The sequence below is a fragment of the Myotis brandtii genome, unplaced genomic scaffold (assembly GCF_000412655.1).
Source record: "Myotis brandtii unplaced genomic scaffold, ASM41265v1 scaffold326, whole genome shotgun sequence".
In the NCBI taxonomy this organism is placed as follows: Eukaryota; Metazoa; Chordata; class Mammalia; order Chiroptera; family Vespertilionidae; genus Myotis; species Myotis brandtii.
Genome location: NW_005362534.1, coordinates 1,690,967 through 1,713,297, shown reverse-complemented (window position 1 = coordinate 1,713,297; position 22,331 = coordinate 1,690,967). Strand labels below are relative to the sequence as shown.

Here is a 22,331-nt window from a genome sequence, read left to right as displayed (position 1 = left end):
CATCATAATTAAAATGCCAAGGGCAAAAGACGAAGAGAGAATCTTAAAAGCAGCAAGAAAAAAACAGTTAGTTACCTACAAGGGAGTACCCATAGGACTGTCAGCTGATTTCTCAACAGAAACTATGCAGGCCAGAAGGGAGTGGCAAGAAATACTCAGTGATGAATAGCAAGAACCTACAACCAAGATTACTTTACCCATCAAAGCTATCATTTAGAATTGAAGGTCAAAGAGCTTCACAGATAAGAAAAAGCTAAAGGAGTTCATCACCACCAAACCAGTATTATATGAAATGCTGAAAGGTATCCTTTAAGAAGAGGAAGAAGAAGAAAAAGGTAAAGATAAAAATTATGAACAACAAATACATATCTATCAACAAGTGAATCTAAAAATCAAGTGAATAAATAATCTGATTAACAGAATACACTGGTGAATATAATAGAATCAGGGGCATAGAAAGGGAGTGGACTGACAATTCTCAGGGGGAAAGAGGTGTGGAGGGTGGGGGAAGAGACTGGAAAAAAATTATACACCTATGGATGAGGACAGTGGGAGGGTAAGGGTAGAGGGTGGGGTGAGAACCGGGTGGAAGGAAGCTATGGGGGAAAAAAGAGGAACAACTGTAATCATCTGAACAATAAAGATTTAATTTTTTTTAAAAAAGCAGTCACAGTAGGACAATTATAACCCTGTGCTTTTAATGTCACATGCATCCTACTTATTACAAATGCCTTACCAGCCTTTTTTAATCCCAGAATTCAAAGAATTTGAGCTATTTTGCATGATCCCAGAATCTGGATCAAGTTGCAAGAAAAAATCAATATAAACCCTCAGGAAAAGGCAACTATATTTTAAAGATTATAAATAATAAATGTATTACTAAAATTACCTCATAATATATACATACTGTTTTTCCAAGGACCAAAAAAAAAAAAGGAAGCACAGAGACTCAATTCTTGCAGAGGGAAAAAATGTCTTTAAAACTGGAGTAAATCTCTAAACTTAGAAAAATGAGGAAGGGCCCTACCATTCCCTTTAGGTCCTGGTTCACAAAAAAACTTAGTGTTTCAGTGAACAAATGAGGTGAATAATCCATTTATGATAGCACTAATTTCATGAGGTTACTTTCTAATCAAGGCAAAAGTAAACCCTAGACATAAGTGCATCTTGCTAGTGGCTTCTCCATACATAACATTGTAAATCAATAATTATGTTCATTTTCATAGGAATACCTTAATTATCCCACATTCTTGCATAGAAATGTGAGTAAAAACAAACAAAATTAGAGAACATTCTAGCATTCCAGTAGATTCACTTTGGATATATCTTTCTTAGCAATTCTAGTATTGTTATTTAAATTTTTTCAAATATACCTGCTTGTTTATCTTAAGTAATCCTTTGGGGGATGGGCAAACTAAACTGGTACAGCTCATTATGTGCTTTTTTTTCACTGTGCTTTTTAATAAAGAATTATGGTAAACTATAAAGATTTTAGTTAAATAATCAATAGGAACATTCCTCTGCTAGCATTCAATTTACTCCAAGAGAAAATTGTTTATTGTTTCATTTATTAATTTTATTCCTTTATTTGCTACCAAAATTTGTTTACAGAAATAATAAAAGAAGATTGAAATAAAAATTAAGTGCATAGATCATAGAGCAACATTTGCAGAAGCAGCGGCAACAATATGCCTCCTCTTTAGCATGATGCTGCAATCATTTATTACGTGGCCAATTTACATTCTATGTAAAGCGATATTATTAAGTAATAAAGCATGAGCAGGGTAAAGGATGGTGGAATAATTCACATTTACATTTTGTACTGTTTGAGCTCAAGACAAGGGACACCTCTGCCACTAAATGTGTGTTATTAAGCAACAATAAAGAGTCCTGGGAGATACTTTTGTGACTCTCATTTTTAAATAACAGCCAAAGTAAAAGAATCATTTCTAACAACTCAGAAATCCACTATCAGTTTTTTATATACATATCTTTCAAATAAAAAGGAAATCGCACTCGAGGGAATGAAGCTAGTTCAGGAGGAATCGTGATGGTGATTCCTCAATGACCTGTGGTGTATCCCTAGGGCACTGGGGTTCAGTGTGGGCTAGTGCATTGCTTTTGGCTTCTTGCTACTTTTCGATTTCTATTTGTGGTGGTAATAAAAGGAGAATAACCTAAAGTACTTTTGTCAGAATTCAATTGAATTATTGAAAATAATATGTGGAACCTCACAGATGAGTTAGGGGAGAAAATAGGTCAAAGGCCAATAGTTTAACTGTTTCAAGTGCAATATAATTAAGCTTCTTAAGCCAGTGCTTCTTAATTTACCAGCAAAGTCTCTTTAAAGGCACAGGGATATAAACTCTTAAAACTCCACCATGACCCCCACCCACCGTAGACTGTGGGCTTGGTTCAGATCAGACTCAGTGTCTTCTGGGAAGGTTACCCCAGAAGCAGACCTGGAGACTAGGAAATCTCTCGCTCTCTCTCTTTCTCTCTCTCTCTCTCTCTCTCTCTCATTACGTTGGACTTGACATACCTCATTTCATGGTTACGTCGCCATCTTCCATTCGTTTATAAATTTTAAAAAAAGTTCCGTCATTTCGATGTATGTACATATGTGCTTTATGTGTTTTTTTATTATTTATTTACCATAAGTAAAGGTCAGGAATTGTTATCTTTCCTTTAAATGTGTATGTGTATGTGCTCCATGTGAATGACGTAGGTGCTTATGTAGGTGGGTTCCGACTTAAGGTGAAAATCGCGTTACATCGTGCCATAGGAACGGATCTCAGACGTAACCTGAGGACCTACTGTATATATCAATGACTTTTTCTCCAGTATGAGAGAGAATACATTTATTAAAATATTTTAAGAATACGCCCTAACTGGTTTGGCTCAGTGGATAGAGCATCGGCCTGCGGACTCAAGGGTCCCGGGCATGTACCTTGGTTGCGGGCACATCCCCAGTGGGTAGCCTGGCCAGCGTGGCTCAGTGGTTGAGCGTCGACCTATGAACCAAGAGGTCACAGTTCGATTCCTGGTCACGTTATGAGCTCAATTCCCAGTGGGGGTCTTGCAGGAGGCAGCTAATCGATGATTCTCTCTAATCAATAATGTTTCTATGTCTCTCTCCCTCTCCCTTCCTCTCTGAAATCAATAAAAAATATTTTTAAAAATGCTCTAAGAACATATCATTTAATACATACGTAAGAAATAAAGAAAAATTCAAGCTGCGACTTCAATTGCCACTTTCTTAGCTACCATAGCAATGATACCACTGTTTTTATACCTGATCATGTAATTCTGAGGTAGCCTTGAGATAGACACTTTCTTTGCCAAATAGGAAGGAGTGCAAAAGGCTGTAGTGTACCATGGTTCCATCTTTGAATGTTTTCCATTCATTTTACATTCTTACCAGTGTTGTTCTAAGATTTCTGTGTGATACTATAAGAAGGAGGGTGGAGAATATTTAATGGTTTTCAGCTGTAATACAATATACTAAAACCAGATTATCCCCCACTTTTTACTGCCTCTTCCTAGAGTACTCCATTGTATCCACTGATGCTATTCCCTAAGGATATAATGTTTTGAACTTGTTGTTCATTAAACAGGGAGGTTTATTGTCTCTTAGTAGCCTGCTGAATTCTGTGATGAGTATCCTACATGAAAAATTATAAGTTGCTTGAAATCATAATTTTAATTAGACTCTTGTCCTGAATATTCTGAACTATTTTTCTAACTTGGCTTTAAGTCATTCTTAAAATTTCTGGGTGGGCGAAATAATAGCATCATGCAATATAGAACCGAATGGAAGCTTAGATCATTAGTCCGACCCTCTTCTGATACAGAGAATAAAACAAGCTCAGAGAAAGGCAATGGTTTATCCAAATTGCCAGAACTAAGAGGTATCAGGGCTCCAGAAACCAGTATTCTAATTCCTGAACGAATGATCTTTGCTCTGCATGTAGAGTACATATATCTGAACATAACCAGCTTTAGGCAAAAATGTTATATGAGTGAGTTTATCTTCTAAACCTCATCCCCTGTGCCCTGAGCTTTTCCATCTCTCTTGAGAAAACTTAAATTTTCCTTTCCCTATTCTCCTTCCTAACTCCTGTCAGAGGTTTCTTGCCCTGGGTTTAAACTCAGGAGCTTCTCTTCTGTGTTTTAGGTGGCATCTAATTAATTTAATCAAGTCACATTGTAGTGAGTGTCATATGGCTTCATGTTAAACTTTCAAATATGGATTCCCATCAGAATAAAGCTAGGTTCATGGGATGATTGAAGCCATAGATTAAATATTATCATTCATCTTTACAAACATCCAATTATATGAAGAAATTAATTGTGAAAAAGAGTGATGAAATCTTAGTCCCTTCAGATCCACTCTCCATTCCTCTCAACCCAGTTATTTACACCTGGAGGCTGACTTGTACAGACTGCATCACTGAGCTCCCTTATCTTCTGGCTTCCAGTTGGGTTTGAAGAATGGGGAGCATCAACAGGAGGTCAGAGGGCAGGAGGAACAAGAGGTGGGGGTATTGACTCTCTCAGCTCTGTCTCTACAGAATCTCTACAGGTTGGCTGCTAAAGGCCACAGCTACTTTCAGACAGCCCAGGACATACAATTGAGTCCCAATAGCCACTCCCTCTCCTTGCTCCTCCAGGCCCAGAAGTGGTAACAACTTCTTAATAATACTACTTCCAGGGTAATGCACTATCCCTTCCTCATTTCCCTAAGTCCTATGGATGCTTTTGTAAGTAGTCCATCTATCAAATCCTCTTCAGTTACCCAGTTTGAATTGTCATCTGTGTCTAGTTAAGACCCTGACAGTCAAACAGGACATTAAATAATTTGACTAATTTAAATATTTTTATACTATCACAAACATGGGTGTATTAAAGACCAGACTTCAAAATATAAATTTATTGTTTATGTTAAAGGGCATCTCTGTGGAAATTTTCAGGGAGTGCTGGCAAATGTAATTCTCCTTCCTTAAGGGAATTTTATGATAACCAGAAAGCAATTCAAACTTTTGCATTACCACTTCTTTTCTGGTCTTTGGCTCATAGTGAAAGAGGAAAAGGAAAGGGAAAAAAATTATGGCAGGAATTCACCTTTAAAAAATGTTTTCAAATTATGCCTTGAGCTCAGAATATTTTTCCTTTTCTAAAAAATATCTGCTATTCACATTTTAAATGTTTTCCTTTTTGCATTTCTACTCACAAGCATAATTTTACAAAAAGGCATGAATGTAATCATATCATACACATTTGGATTTTTGGTGCAGTCTTTTCTTCTTTTCCCATTCAGCTTCATTTCCCTCTCTGTATTTCTTGCCCCCATCTCCGGCATATAGCCCCTTCCAAATAATCCATGATAGCAACTTAGTCTCAATACATATAACTCCCATTTTATACACATACACACCTGCATATATACATTTAAAGGGGTATTTTGATCATTGTTTTAGAAAGAGGGGGTTATTTTATACATCCTTTTCTGATTCTTGCTTTTCTCATTCAGAAATACCATTTGGGAATATCCAAGTAAACTAGAATAACTCTCATTCATTTTTTTAGTTGATGGCACAATATTCCATTGGATGGATATACCATAATTTATTCAACCATTACCTAATGATGAGCATTTACTTTGATAATCATCTTCTGCCACTAGAAGCTATGTGGGTGTGTGTGTGTGTGTGTGTGTGTGTGTGTGTGTTCACAATTGATGTTCTTAATTTTCTAAGAGTTGGATACCCTGAAAAGGGATGACTAGGTCAAGTGGCATGGATATTTTTAGTTTTAATAGGTGCTGCCAGATTGTTTTGCAAAAAGCTGTAGTAGGTCAAATTTCATCCAGTAATGAATGAGAGTTCCTTTTTCCCTGCATTCAATCAGCAATGAGTTACAAATACTTTTAAATGTTTATACCTGTTTCTTAAGCAATATCTTATTGTTACTCCTTTAATTTGCTTTTCCCTTTGCTAAGAGAATCTTTTCAAGTGTTGTTAGCCATCTGGATTTGCACTTGGGCCTATTTTTTTCTATTGACAAATAAATTATCTATATATATAAAAGCCCAGCAACCAAAAGGGCAGAACGACCAGAACAACCAGAATAACTGGTGGCTATGACATGCACTGCAGCAGCCAACCAGCGTGATCTGGGCCCCGATCAGCCCCTCTCCCCGGCCGGCCCCACCCCCAATCTGCCCCCAACACCCTGATCAGGGGCGGGACCTGCTGGCCAACCGCCCGTGGCCCCTCCCCCCAGCCTGCCCTACCCCCTATTAGCCCCCAACACCCATTGGGGTGGGCCGGCCGGACCCCACCCATGCACAAATTCATGCACTGGGCCTCTAGTATGTATAAAATAGGAATATAGAAAGCTTGGGACATATAACTACAATTTTTGGATACTTATCTTGCCTATTCTTCAAAGAATATTGTTAAAACATATGTCATGTAAGCTGAACTAGATTTTTAAATTTCAATAAACATTTCTGCTCCTTTAAGAATATAGGTCAATAAATTATTTCCAAGAATGATTTTTGAAACAATTGCCTCTTTAAATTTCTTGCCCATTTTTACATTAAGTTTTTAAATTCTTTTTATAAATTATGTATGTCTATTGTTGCTAATTTTTCCCAAATATCTTATTTTTCCATTAAAGTTAGACATTTTTACAATTTTGTAAACTCAAATATACCTGAGCCCAATTTTGCTTAAGAATGTCTAACCCACCCTACCTGCTACGTGTAGTTTCCTAGATTTGCTAGCAGGATATTTAGTATTTTATTTTTAAACATTTAAGAGTTTAACCTATCTGAAATTTATTTGTTTGTACAATATATAAGGTCCAATTTTATTTTCTTCCAGATGGACAGGCCAGTTAAGTCTACTCCATGTATTAAAAAGTCCATCTTTCTCCCACACTTTTCTCTTCTCTTCTTTCAGTGCTCCATTCTCTCCCACAAATTCCTCTTTCCCACATTTCTCCATCTCCCATGATTCTCTGTTTTTATTCCACAGTTCTTTGTCTCTTCCAAAATTCCTTAGGTTTCCCACAATTTTTTGTCACTCCCAAAACTTTCCCCCAATTCCTTGTCTCTCCCACAATTCTATGTCTCTTTCATAATTCTCTATTCTCAAAATTCCCTCTCACGTCATTCCTCATTTCTCTTGCAATTCTCTATTCTCTCCCACAATTACTTGTAATTACTAAATTTATATATATGTTGGAATCTTTTTCTGGACTCTCTATATTTTTCCATTAAACCATTTGTTTATTCTCATTCAATTACCATATTAATTGGGCCTTATAATATTTTCTCTCATCTGGCAAAACATTGCCCCTTCTATTCTGATTTCAAAACAAAAGAAAAAAAATGCCTTAACTCTTCTCAGACATTTAGCCATCCACCTTAGAAATAAAGGATATTTTATTCATTTTTTAAAAAACATACAAAAATTCACCTATTGTCATTCTAACTAGAATTAATTAATTGATATATTAATTTAAATAAAATAAAGTTTTTTTTATATTGTCTCCTCCAAGATTAGAAGTGTTTTTTCATTTGGTCAGATCTTGTTTTATGACCTTCAATTCAAATTTATAAGCTTTTTGTAGTAGTTCTGAATCTTATTAGCTTTATCTTATTCATCTTGTGTGTTTTTTTCAATAATATAAATGGAATCGATATTTTTCAATTTTCTTTTCTAGGTATTATTGCTAGAAAAGAGAAAAACAATTGATTTTTAAGATATATATCTTATTTTCACATGAGTTAATTGAAGGAGTACGTTATATAGAAAGCTGGGGCAATAGCCCTCCAACTGGAAGGAACATTAAGATCACAGACATGCTTATGGGGAAGGGGACATGCTTAATGAGGCAATAAATAATAAAAAGATCACCATGACTATAGGCCATGGGCAATGTGAACAGTGGTATAAGGTGCAGTCGGAGAAGTACTTGGGCAAGATTACTAGTACATAGTGCCTTATGGGCTGCATTGGGTTATCTATTGCTGTATAACAAATTACCTCAAAATTATCCACTGAGAGCAACAATAAACATTTATTGCCTCATAGTCTCTGTGGGTCAAAGATTTGTCAGTCATTCACCTGGGAGGTTTGGTCTCTCTTGAGGTTGCAATTAAGATGTCAGCTAATCATCTGAAGGTTTGACTGGGGCTGGAGGATCCACTTCTAAGATGGTTTACTCACAAGAACACTGCTGCAGACATTTTTTATTTCAGCCAGTTCAATTCCTACTTAACGCCTGAAGTAAAATCCTGAAATGTGTGCATAGTCACTTTTCTCTGGCTGTATTTTCTTAGCTCCTATACTAATTTTGAAAGATGTGTTTTTTTAATATGAACCCATCTAAATGTCAGACCCTGGCTACAAATGTTACAACCATGTACATTTCTAAAGCCTGTAAGTGTTCTCTTTTGGAAACACAATAGCATTTATGAGATCAAGAGAACAGTAAGAAAAGAACCATCAATATTTTAAAGCAGGACATATGAGGGGCCTCCAGGTTTTGACAGAATCTCCTTGATGAAATACTGTGTGTAGCTCCTACTCTATTGCACTATCTCTCAGCATGGAGAGTCTGTAACATCTACCTATTTATAAAAGGGAGGCCTCATGTAAATAAAATGGGGGCAGACTTGGCTGGAGAGAATTAGTCTCAAAGAGCTTAGTCTCTCTTTTCAGAATTAGGTTACAAGTTTAGTCTTAGACCCTACAATTTATATAAGTTGTTGTTCCATATTTTTCTTTTCATTTTATTAAATGTTTTCTTATAGGAAGTAGAGTTACTCTCAATAGTCAGCTTTCTGTGGAAACTTCTCTTGGTCAAACCTACTAAACCAGGTGTGTAATAAAGAGCTCCAGACCCAAGAGGTAAAGGCAAATGTCAGGAGCTACATGAATAGTGAATTAGACAAAAGTCAAAGAGAAAGCAATGCATCTGATGCAAATTAATAAAATTCAAGAAAATATCCAGGATCCGTCCAGCAGAACACATGCCAAGAAAAAAGTGTGTCAATGCAATGAGAAGGATATCTAGAACTTTCCCATTGACTGCAGTTCTGGTTTGGGGAAGAGTAGTTCATTAGGATCTAGCAAAGTCTGGATACTACAACTCTTGTAATCATCTGATTTCTACTCTCTATAATTCTACCTTCATCCATCTGACCTTCTGATAAATAAGATATTTCTAGGTATACCATGAAGGGTGTATCTTGGAGAGAAGACTCTGTGGCTCAAGTCACTAGAAATGTCTACCCTCTTACATAAATTAATAAAATTTTCATCTGGTTTACAAAATGGACTCCTATAAATTTTATTTTATGGTTTGCTGGGACCTGACTGCTTCCTAGACCAGGAAGAAATAAGGTGGCATACTATTGTTTCTTTTTTCTCTCACTTTATATTCAAAAGGAAAATCAATACATACATGTTAAAAGCACTTAAAACTTTTTAAAAATCTTGATAAATATGGATGGAGAAATCTGAAATAGGAAAAAATCTGAGTCACAGGACACTGCTAATGAAACAAAGTTTTATTTCATACATGTATATACAATAACCTGCTAACAAACGTTTGTAAATATGAGTGTTGAATTTACTTTATTTAATAAACAATTCATGTGTAATTAGCCAAAACCATTTTATCACAAACAGTTACACCAATGCACAGAGTTCTTCACCCCTGGTAAATTCCCTGACATTGAAGAGACAGTTTCATCTGTATCTGTGTGTTGTAAGTAGCACTCTCTCTATTGCAATTGAATAAAACTCAAACTAAACTCATTTAAGCAGAAAGAGGAAGTTAGGATAAAGATTTCTCACAGATGTCCCTGACCTAGCTAGAGTTGTCCCGGTTTGGTGGTGCTTGTCTCATATCAGCCAGGGACAAAGTAACTCCTTGTTTATCCCAGCTTGTTCTGTGCCCATGTCTGGTTCATGTCCTGGGCACATGGGGGAGGGGGAGGTTTCCCCAAAATCCAAAGTCAGAAATCTGACTGGCTGAGTCTTAGAAACCACTACAATAAGAGAGACAGTTGGTGAATTCTGTCATGCTTCTCTCTGCTCATTGGCTTTATCCTTCTCCCTTACTGCAAACTGACTTTCTCCGCGTAATGGAAAACATGGCTAACAATGACTTCAGAGCCTTATATCTTACTTTTTCAAGTATTTAACAAAAGACTGGTCCTTTTTCTCCTTTTCTGTTCTAAAAGATAGGGCTTAGACTCTGATTAGTTTGACTTGGGTCAGGTGATCATTTATTGATCAATCAGATGCAGCCATGGGTGAGCTCATGGTGTACCAGTATTGGGGCTCCTATGATAACCAAGTGGATGTAAAAGGCAGTTTCCAGAAGAAAGGAGCTAAGGAGATAATCCCAATATATGTATGCTATCTTGAGTATAGGTGTTTTCTTGGGATAGATCCATAAATTTCTTCAATTCTCTAGGGATCCTGACCTCAAAATGTTTATGAGCTACTGCCTCAGTACAACATATGTCCTTGAACATTCTCCCACACCAGAACAGATAAACATATACTCCCCTCAATATTTCTATACTACATTAGTATGTAAACTTTCTTAAAGATTGTACAGAGTAAATACAATAAAACCCACAAATTCTAAGTTATTAAAATCAAATTAGCAACTTTATCATGCCAGATAGGCACATTTCATAGTCAATCTCCTGGAACTGTTTGACTGTTTTTCTAGTTATGTATTACCAGTTTACTCTAATGGGAGGTGCCAATCATGTTATGGATGTGATCTTTGATTAAGGTCTGACAATCATAGTTCCAAGATTTATACTAGTAAAAAATGGAGCATGAACTATTTCAGATTAAGAACCAAAACTCAGCTAGAGAAATCTTTGCCTCTGTCCTTGATTACTCTTAATATATGTTATAGTTAAGGATTTTTTCCAATACCTGAGCTTACTTTTGGAAACTGCAACTACTCTCATGACCTCCTTATTCAGCTTTTATTATACAGTCCACAAAAAGTATGTCTTAATAAACTTGGCATACACACTTGATAAAATAGGTAGTTTTCTGTACTCACCTAAAATCATGTCTAAAGAATATTCAAGTTAGGGTAGATTATATTGTATATGACTACACCAATTGTGAAGCATTTTCTTATAATCCATCTGCATTATCCAAATTTAGTGTCCTCACAAACAGAGACAAAATTCTGAGAGTTTTCAAGCATATAGCTAAGGAATTAGTAGATATGGAATATTTAAGTCAATTTGCTAAAAGATTATTTTTCTATGAGTGGCAATACCTATAATATTATAACCAAAGTCAATGGGAAATTAGGAATCAGGTTACAAACTGTTTTGATAGATGTGTATCATTAAATAGAGTACTAAAGAGATCTGAAGTGAACTAGATTTTAGACCTGGCTTTACCTCCATTCTACTTTTGTAACCTGGTTATATGATTTAACCTCTTCATTCATGAGCTGTCAAATGAGAGTGGTGACCTCCAACTTAGCCATCTTCCAGTTGTGACTCCTCATATCTTATTTCTATTTATCACTTATATTAGATTTAGTAGCAAATAACAAGGACCCAAAATAACTGTGACTAAAACAAGGTAAAAATTTATTTCTAACATAAAAATTGAGAAGTAAGCAATCTAGGGCAGCACTGCTTCACAAAGCCCTCAAGAACCCAAGCTCCTTACAACCCTAGGGTATGGCCCTCATCCTTGTCATCTAAAATAGTGGCTAGAGCTCCGGTCATCATACTTGTGCTTTAGGCATCAAGGTGAAGAAAAGGAAAATAAGATAGGAAACAAAGAGAACACACTGGCCATATTTTAAGGAAGATTCTTGGAAACGGCCACGCATCATTTCTGATAATATTCCATTGGCCACACTGAGTTGCAAGGGAAACTGGGAGATGTATTTTTCATTTTGGGTGGCCATGTTCTCAACTACAGATGGGAAAAATGCTTACTGGGGAGCACCTTGCAGTATCAGTCACATACATCATCTTAAAAAGTCAACATTTTTAAAAGAGTAACAGGAAATCTCATTCAATACTTAGCGGTAGTGTTATCTATTTCCATAGGATTTAAGACCTTTCTATTTCAATTCATTTCAATAAACATTTCATTGTTTTCCTTTGCCAGTCACTGTGCCAAACTCTGGGGACACAAAAGTAAATAAGACAGACTTATGCCCTGTTCTCATGGGGCTTACATTAGAATGGGGAAGATCATAAATAAGTAATTATAAGTGTGAAAATTATTACATAAGGAAAAAAGCAGGGTGCTTTTATATTTGTGACAGTTTACCCACCAATATTTCTAACTGTCTGGACAAGGGAAGAACATTATATCTATTACCCATATTTGTCACAAAGGCCAAAAGGGAGTTTTCTAGTACATTAACTAGTTCCTTGCTCCCCTATCCTCTTTCCTGCTCTTTCTAGCATTCTATGTTAATTAGACTTTTTTGCATTACTCTAAAAGCTTAACCACTGGGATAAAAAGATAGAACTGAAACTGCATGAAAAGGGAAAAATTCTCTCATACAATGTAACTTGAAGAGAGAAAAAATTATTCATCAAATGTTTTAGTGCAGATAACAATGACATCAGTGGTCTTGAATTATTTAATACTTTGTTCCACAGTGTCATTTATGAGCAATGTCTTTTGCAATTCAGGATTAGAAGCATCTTAACTTTGCATTTCATTTACCCTGGTCACGTAGTTTTCAATTATACATTGTCCACGTTGGCTATGCTTCAATTCCTCTTTTCAAGTTATTAAAACTCTTCTTTGTTGAACCTGAGCAAAATACAACAGAATACATGCAAAATACAAAAGTAGAAAAAAATGAAAATAAGTAAACAATCACCCCCAAATAAATAACCCACAATCTAAAACATTGATCTTGTTATACAAAAAAAGCAATAAAGCAAATAAAAAGAGCTAAAAATTATCAGCAAACAAAAATTTGTGAATAATTCTATGTGATGAAAATATATTAAAAAGTATTTCTCTCTGAAGTGAAGGTGTTATGACATTAATGGACTTGGTGAATGAGTTTAGATTTAGATGCTGAGTAGAAGGAGCTTGAAATAGTACCAGGGAAAGGTATGGTTCAGCAGCAAGGGCTGTGCGACTAAAAAGAATAAGTAAAAGAGAGCCAATGAGGAAGATGAGATCATAAAAGCAGTCTGTTTGAGGTTCAGGTCTGAGATTTGTATAAGTAAAGTGAAAACTTTTCCATTTCAGGGACTGGAATTATGTTGAAATGAATTTTGATAAAACTCACCATTTAAACTTTATGAGTATGAGCCCATAATCGCTACCTATCCATTATATAGAATGTACCCCCGAAATTCGGCTGGCTGAATTAGTCATAACCCATTGGTATATTTTTAGAACATTTAGATATATTGGTTGCCTAAACATTTCAGGCAATGTTATTCAAATGTACCACAATCAGAATACTTCAGTAGTTTTCTCCATTTCTAATTAAGCACTAAAACATTACAAACCACTTAAAACATTTCATAAAATAGATTTTGGTGAATTATGTTTTATTTATTCTAAAAGAATTTGACAATAGCTTAACTAAAACAGTGTTGACACTGTTTTTAATGTTAATGATACTCCCCTTCAATAGAAATAAATATTGACTTGGTTATTTATTTATTCACCCAACAATTATCAGCATCCCTCTGTGCAAAGCCCTGTAGTAAGACATGTGGGGAATATTCAGATAAATCAGACAAGGATTCTGCTCATTCTAATATCACAGTTAATTTGGGAGGCTAAAACAGATACATAAATAGCTATAACATGAAATAGGAAGTGGTAAATGCTAAAAGAGATGTGAGCATAAAGTTCAAGAACAGTGAGAATATATTGCCATCAGAGATGTACAGGAAAGGCTTTGTGGAGAAAGAACATTAATGCTGAATTCATTCTGTCTTTCAAAAAAAAAATCTACTGGAAAGGTCCCAGCCCTCAACGAAGATGCAGTCCAACAGGGAAGGCAGACAATGAGCAAATAAAGATTTGAGAGTGTAGTGCTACAGGGAAAGGGAAAAAGCTTGGTGAAATCAAGAAATAGGTAGAAATGGGACAATGTGGGCAGAGTGTAATGAGAAAAGGGGATAGTGATAGGAGATGAAGTCAAGGGGTAGGTAAGGTTCAAATCATATAAGACCATGTAGGCCATAGTTTGGATTTTACTTTGGGAAGCCTAAAGGGTTGAGCAGGAGGGTAACACAATCTGGTTTGCATTTTTAAAAGATCACTGTGGCTTCAGGGTGAAGATGCTGAGATAAGAGTGAGAGCATGAACACCTCTCACTCAGGAGGCAACTGGAAGAATTCAGGTGAAAGATCATGATGACTTAAATTCTACTGATAGCCAGGGGCCTAAAGATAAGTGGATAGATTTGAAATTTATTGTGAAGATAGAGCCAAAAGAACTTCCTAATGGATTGCACATGGAATGTAAGGGGAGCAGTGGAATTAAACATGACCTTAGGCTTTTGGCTTATGAATGGCAGTGACATTTAATGAAATTGAGAAGGTGTGCAGAGGAAGTGGGGCTGAGGGGAGAGATAAACAAGAATTCTAATTTGACCATGTTAGGTTTGAGATATCTGTTGGAAATCCAAGTAGAGATAGCAAGTAGACAGTTACATATACAAATCTGGAGCTCAATGGAGACATTAGGCTAAGAATATAGATTTGTGAATGATTAGCATATAGATGTATTTAAAGCCATGGGCCTGGATAAAATCAATAGGGAGAAAGTGTTGATAGAATAGGACAGAGACTGAGGACCAGGTACTGGGGCACTTGAAAGATGGACAACATTTTGATAGGCAGAGATGAGAAGGGCATGTAACAGGAAATAATAAAGTAAACAAAAGCTCAGAGAAAGGAAAGTGTTTAGCAGAAGTGAGGAAGCATGGGTAAGCCATTTAGGGAGAGCCTATAATAGATATCAAGTCCTAGATTTGGTCCACTGACTTCACTAAAGAATTTTGGAAGGTTTTTAATTTGTGAATCAGTTCTGCTCCTGATAATATCCAATGGCTCTTTTGTGACCATATTTCTCTATATAACAACTATAAACCCTGGACAAGATCTTTTTTTAATCCTATCTTAAAACACTGGACAACAAACAAAAGCACACAAATACTGGAAGGGGTCAACATATGAAAGACAATATCAGCTCTTTGTGAGTTTCCCATATTTATTTTACAGCTTTTGCCTGAAGGCAAGTCCCAGTCTTCACCAAGCAGAGCAGTTAAACCCTCGGTCTTATTAACTTGAAGAACCAGAGGACAGAGTTTAGTTTAGAGTGAGGTGGGGAGATGGAAATCTCTGAATGGAGACAAACAGAAAGGGAGTACTTTACGTTCTGTATTTAAACTTTGCCTAAATCGTAGCTGATCTTAAAAGTACACATGTGCAGGGCAGACTCCAAGAAGACTAAGCAAGGTTGAAAAAAAATCTGAACCAAAATTTCAGCTGCTGCCCACCGTAGGGGAGACAGTCTGGAATTTGAGCTCCTGCAAGTTAACTGCCTGCAAAAACAAACATAAAGTTCCTTTGGAGGAACGGAACAGAATCCAGAATCTCCAAAACGTGTCATTTACAATATCCAGAATACAATCCAAAATTATTAGTCATATAAAGAAATAAGAAAACATGACCCGTACTCAAGAGAAAAAAGCAATCAGTGGAGAGAACCAATGAGAACGACCCAGATGTTGAAATAACAGACATAAGGAAAATATGCTTGTAATGAATAAAGCTGAGGAGTGAACTCATCACTCTGAATCTTGGGAGAATGAATCTTAAATCAGTGTATAAGATTAACTTGAGGCCTCAGTCCCGGCTGCGGCCCCTGCGGGTTACATAACCGGTTGCGGGCTCCGCGTGGCCCCACTTCCGGCTCCCTGCGACCCCAGGATGCGCTGAGCCCCACTGCACCGTCCACCGTCCGCCGCCCGCTCCCGCCCGGAGTGTGAATGACAGAGGTGGTGCCATCCAGCGCCCTCAGCGAGGTCAGCCTGCGCCTCCTCTACCACGATGACATAGACACTGTGAAGCATCTGTGTGGCGACTGGTTCCCCATCGAGTACCCAGACTCATGGTATCGTGACATCACCTCCAACAAGAAGTTCTTTTCCCTTGCTGCAACCTACAGGGGTATCATTGTAGGAATGATAGTAGCTGAAATAAAAAGTAGGACCAAGATACACAAGGAGGATGGAGATATTCTAGCCTCCAACTTCTCTGTTGACACACAAGTTGCATACATTCTAAGTCTCGGAGTAGTGAAGGAAATCAGAAAGCACGGCATAGGTTCTCTTTTACTTGAGACTTTAAAGGATCACATATCCACCACTGCCCAGGACCACTTCAAAGCCATCTACCTGCATGTCCTCACCACCAACAACACAGCAATAAACTTCTACGAAAACAGAGACTTCAAGCAGCACCACTATCTCCCCTATTACTATTCCATCCATGGGGTCCTCAAAGATGGCTTCACTTTTATCTTCTACATCAATGGTGGCCACCCTTCTTGGACCATTTTGGACTACATCCAGCACCTGGGTTCTGCTCTGGCAAACTTGAACCCCTGCTCCATCCCACACAGGATTTACCACCAGGCCCACAGCCTGCTCTGAAGCTTCCTGCCATGGTCGAGCATCTCCACCAAAGGCGGCATTGAATACAGCCGGACCATGTGATGCCAGCCGGGCAGCCTCCAACAGGTCCCACCCCTTGGCGCCCTCTGGATCTCACCTTCCTGGCCATTTGACCTCAACTGTGTTCTGCAGAGGAGCTGGCCCATCACCTGCCCCAGCTGCAGGCCCGGTGCTACATGGGCTTGGTAGCAGAGCGTCGTGGGGCGGGTATGCCTGGTCTCCAACAGGCTCTTCAGCCCTCCTTCCTGCTCTGGAAACCTCTGCCCTTGCCCTGGTCTGGCCCCCATGTGAGTGCACCAGCCTCATAGGCTGGCCACAGTGTTCATTGTGGTCAGTTGCTTCTGCTGCCCTGGGAGTATGGGGGCAGGAGAGGGCTTCCTTTCCTGCACGTCCTCACTGGCCTCTTCCCCCGCACTGCCCGTTCCTTCCAACTCCTTCCTCCAAAGCCGGAATTAACTCCTGGGAGGGAGGAACCCAAGTGTTATGGATAGACTTGGCCCTAAAGACACAGGAGCCTCAGAACAATGAAGGGGTAAAATAAAGGGAATGCCAAACCCTTGTAAAGAACCAGCCTCAGAAGCCTGGGGGGCAGGAACAGCTCCTACCTCCCCAGGAGGGGCTGGCAAGTGGTGGGAGGTTTTTCACCCAAACACAGAGCTCTGGGGCTTAGTTCCCTGGCATGGTCGTCAGATAATGGGAAGGTTTCCCACCCCTCTGTTGGCAGTCCTGCTGTCTCAGAGAGCGAGGAACTACCCATCACATGCTGGATGTGCCATTCAGTTGAACTGCCCCAGGGAGCCGGGCTGAGGACAGGTGCTGGTGAGGGTCCCAAGGGCCCTCCCCTCCAGCCCCCCAGTTCTGTGAGATGCAGTTCTGAGGCCTGACCATATGCAAACAAGAAGAATTGAGTGTGGTGTTTGATCAAGTAGGACCTGGCCTTTGAGGCTGGGGGCAGTCGCTTGCCTTGTGGTCCTCAGCCTCTGGGAACAGACAGAAGAGGCTGTGTCAGTGCCAGGAAGCATGCATGTGGACATCACTTGCTTCTGGCGTTCCCTCCACCCCACCCCCCAAAGCTGCTTGCTCCCTGCCCTGCCCTCCAGAGTAAAGGGGGTTGGCAGAGTCATGCCCAGCATTGCTGCAGTGTCCTGGAGCCATCGCCACAGTGCACAGTCTGAGAGGGAGGAGAAGGTGGAACAACCAAGCAAGAGGGCCTCGGATTGGCATCCTTCCCTCCCTCGGAACTCCCAGCCCAGGGGCTCCTCTGGCCTTGCGGTGGGGGAAGGGGTTTCTCGAGATGAAGGCGAGCCTGCGCAGGAAAACCACCTCTCCTTCCTCGGCCACTTCACACTCTCACTGACTGGTCCCCACTCCGTGCTGACATTGACTTTGAGCTGAGGCCCAGCTCAGTGTCCTCTCTAATCTGAATCAACGGTTATCATGTGGTTTTTATTTCTGCCCCACGGGGTAAGGGAAGAGTCTTCCAGAAGGTTCTGCCTTGGACTTGCATAATTGAGCCGAGGCCTTGCCCTGCCCCTTCCTCCTTGCCCCTAATCACGGCAGTGTCTAGCCCAGTGTTGAACAGATTGTAGTGTTCTGTCTGATTACAAACAAATAAATAGACTTTAATTGGTCAAAAAAAAAAAAAGATTAACTTGAGGATGCAGAAGCCAGAGATAGGGGAACAGTGAGGAAGCTTTGATGAGTGAGTAGTCTACAGATATAAAGAGATAAATTATGACAAAAAGTTACTTTGAAAAATGTCATCTGACTGACTATGGGAAGAAGTGAAAGGAATCAGAGATTACACTGAAGTTTCTAGTATGGTTGACTGAAAGAATGGTAGTACCACAAAAGTAATAGAAACATCAATAGAAGATATAAGGCTTGGATATTTGATGACAAAATCAGCTTTCAAAATATTGAGTTTGAAGTGTTAACATGATATCACAATAGAGTATCCAACATGGAGTTCCAAATTCAAGATAGAACTATGCAAAAAATCAAAGTCAGGGCTAGGGAGAGTGATTTCTAATCATTTGATATAGAAGTGATCATTAAAGTCCCTATGAAATTGGATTCAATTTCCAGGGCAGAATACATATAGTTAAATGAGAAATAATATATTAGTTATCTATTGCTGCATAGCAAATCAAAAAAATTGTTTAAAAAACAATTATTTTGTAGCTCATAATTCTGCAGATTAGGAACTTGGGCTGAGCACCTTCTCTACTCTTTTAGGGATTGGGAAGACACCACACAGACTTGCCCCTATTGCCCCCAGTCCCCTCAGTTTCTCTCTCTCTCTCTCTCTCTCTCTCTCTCTCTCTCTCTCCCATCCCCTTCCACCTGGGCTGGGCAGAGAAAGGCAACTCCTAACAACCACTGGTACAACAGCTTCTTGGTGCCTCAGTTTCCCATCTGTAAAATGGGTACCCATAGCCATTGGTGGGATGCTTTAGAATGTCAAGCGGCAGAGGTGCAGAGCACAAGTCACACTAGAAACTGCTTTTTATATATTTTGTGTAAGGACCACTTTAGCAACAGGTGTGTTTCTAGTCGGTTTTAATGAGTGGTAGTATTGCATCACATGCTACAGATTTCAGGGTGAGAATTTTCTAATAAACCTTTCTGATACTAAAAACATTTTTATATTGGTCTCTGAAGGGTTCATTCATGTATCTGCATCAGCTTCCAGGTCAGTTTTGCTGACAATTGGTAGAATTATGTTGAAATGGATTTTGATAAAACTCAGCATTCAGCCGTAGCTGGTTTGGCTCAGTGGATAGAGCGTCGGCCTGTGAACTGAAGGGTCCCAGGTTCGATTCCAGTCAAGGGCATGTACCTTGGTTGTGGGTACATCCCCAGTGGGGGGTGTGCAGGAGGCAGCTGATAGATGTTTCTAACTCTCTATCCCTCTTCCTTCCTCTCTGTAAAAAATCAATAAAAATATATTTTTTAAAAAATCAGCATTCAAACATTATGAGCATGACTCCATAATTGCTATCTACCCATTAGATAGAATGTACATCTTTCAGGCCTCATCTGAGATGGCTGATCTCTGCTCCATATGCTCTCTCATCCTAATAATCTAAACTGGGTTCCAAGGGTTCCAAGAGAGCAAGCAGAAGTGTTCATGACCTATTAAGGCTCAAACTTGGAACTAGTACCATATTGCTTCCATCTCATTCTATTGGCCAAAGCTAGTCATTGGGCTGTCCCAGATTCAAGTAGTAAGGATATAGACTCCACACTTTGATGAGAGAAACTGCAGAGTCACATCACAAAGGCACATGGATATAGATAGGGGAATAATTTATGGCCATTTTGCAATCTACCACATAGTCAAAGAACTTTGGATTTGCACACCCATGTTTCATAGAGGCATTCTTTACAATGACCAAGTGGTGGAAGCAATCCTAAGTGTCCATTGGCAGATAAATGAATAAACAAATTGTGGTATATACATGCAGTGGAATATTATTCAGCCTTAAAAAGGAAGGAAATCTATATATGCTACATGTGGGTGGACCTTGAGGACATTATGCTAAGTGAAATACTAGTAAGTCAGTCACAAAAAGATAAGTATGTTTCCGTTTGTATAGGTATCTGAAATAGTGAAATTCATAGACACAGAATGTAAATGGTGGTGGCCAGATAGGAAAGGGAAAATGTGAGTTGTAGTTTAATAGGTAGAGTTCCAGTTTTGCAAGATGAAAAAGTTCTGGAGATCGATGGCACAATAGTGTGAATATACTTAACACTACTGACCTATACACTTTAAAATGCATCGTTATATGCTTGTTATCACAATTAAAAATAAAATATTTTAAAAGATAGAACTTTGGACTATCTTTTTAAAAGATAGAACTTTGGACTATCTTTTTTAAAAGATAGACCTTCTCCCCATCTTTTGGGGAGAGGAGGAAAAAAAGAACCAAGGGAAACCAATTTTGTCCAGTCCAGAACTAATGAAAACCAATCTAGCAAGTGGGGCTTGAAAACGGTTCTCTACTCTTCTATCTTTATGGATCACTGTCAGATAAAGGGTTTTAGAATTTAGCCTTTCTTCAGTGGAGGAAAAAGGAAAGCATCTGCTCATAAATCCTCTTCTTTCCAGGATTCTAGAGATCACAGGATTTTTCCAATGATCCAGGCTTATAACATTACTAGAGGCCCAGTGCACGAATTTGTGCACGGGTGGGGTCCCTCGGAGTGGCCTGTAGGGATCGGGCCCCAGCTTGTGCCCCCAGCCTCACAGCCCCACAGCCCTGCCTGGCACCCTGCTGTGGCCTGGCACTGTCCCCTCACCTGCTCCACCATCCTGCCTGTGGGACGATGGATCGGGGCCAGGCCCTCTGTGCCTGGCTCCTTCAGCGGTCCCCTGCTGCTGCCGCTGGTCACCTTCTGTGGAGCAATCAGTGGGGCAATTGGGCCCCGCTGGCACCCGCCTTGGCCTGGCACCACCTGCTCACCTGCTCCACCATCCCACCACAGTTCTGCTCTCATTAGTGCCCATCGGGCTGGCAGTGACTCCACTGCCACCCACTGCCAGCACTGCATCACCAACGCCTGCCATGTTCTGCGCCTCCCCCTGGTGGTCAGCGCACATCATAGCGAGTGGTTGAACTCCCGGTGGAACTCCAGGTCGAACAATTTGCAGGCAGTCCTCGGGTTACGTCAGACTCGATGTATGTCGTTTCATGGTTATGTCTCCATCTCCCATTTATTTATAAAAAAAAAAGTTTCGTCATTTCGACATATGTACATATGTGCTTTATGTTTTTTATTATTTACTTACCACAAGTAAAGGTCAGGAATTGTTATTTTTCTTTTAAATTTTTTTACTGTTTCACTTCATTACTGCTGTGTATGTGTTCCATGTGAGTGATGTAGGTGCTTATGTAGGTGGGTTCCGACTTATAGTGAAAATCTATAATAATAAAAGTGTAATATGCTAATTAGATGGGATGTCCTTCTGGATGACCTTCTGGAGGAAGCTGGGGCTGTGAGGGAAGCCCAGGTTCCGGGTGCCAGAGGGAAGCTGGTGCCAGCAGCTGGGAAAAGGAAGGCCTACTCTTGCACGAATTTTGTGCATCGGGCCTCTAGTATACTTATAATTGGCTTGTTCAAATTGGGATCCAAACAAGGTCCATTCATTACATCTGGTTGTCTCTTTTAGTATAAAACATTATTATTTTCCCTTTTTTATTCATTCCATCTACTCGTTGCAGAAACTGGGTCAACTAAACCTGAAGAATATATCATATTTAATATATTTGTCTATTTGTTTGTTTCTAGTGTCATTTAATCTCTTTCTCTAGCCCACTTTTTCCCTAAAACAGAAGTTAGCACTAGAGCAACACTGTTAAATAGAACCCTCTGTCATGGTGGAATGTTTTATAACATGCACTGATACTGTAGCCACTAACCGCAGGTGAAAATTTGACACTTGAAATGTGGTTAGTGGAAAAAGGAACTGAATTTTTTAAAAATTTATTTTACTTAATTTAAAGTTAAATAGTCACATGTGACAAGAGCTATCGTATTGGCCAGTGTAGTTCTAAATGGCTTAATTGAAT

General features: G+C 39.1%; 1 pseudogene across 1 annotated transcript; it reads left to right on the top strand.

Moving 5' to 3' along the window:
• Nucleotides 1-15,925: 15,925 nt before the first annotated feature.
• On the top strand, nucleotides 15,926-18,397 carry LOC102248645 (annotated as a pseudogene). Its single transcript, XR_001362999.1, has one exon. The product of XR_001362999.1 is annotated as an N-alpha-acetyltransferase 60 pseudogene (transcript).
• The last annotated feature ends 3,934 nt before the right edge of the window (nucleotides 18,398-22,331 follow it).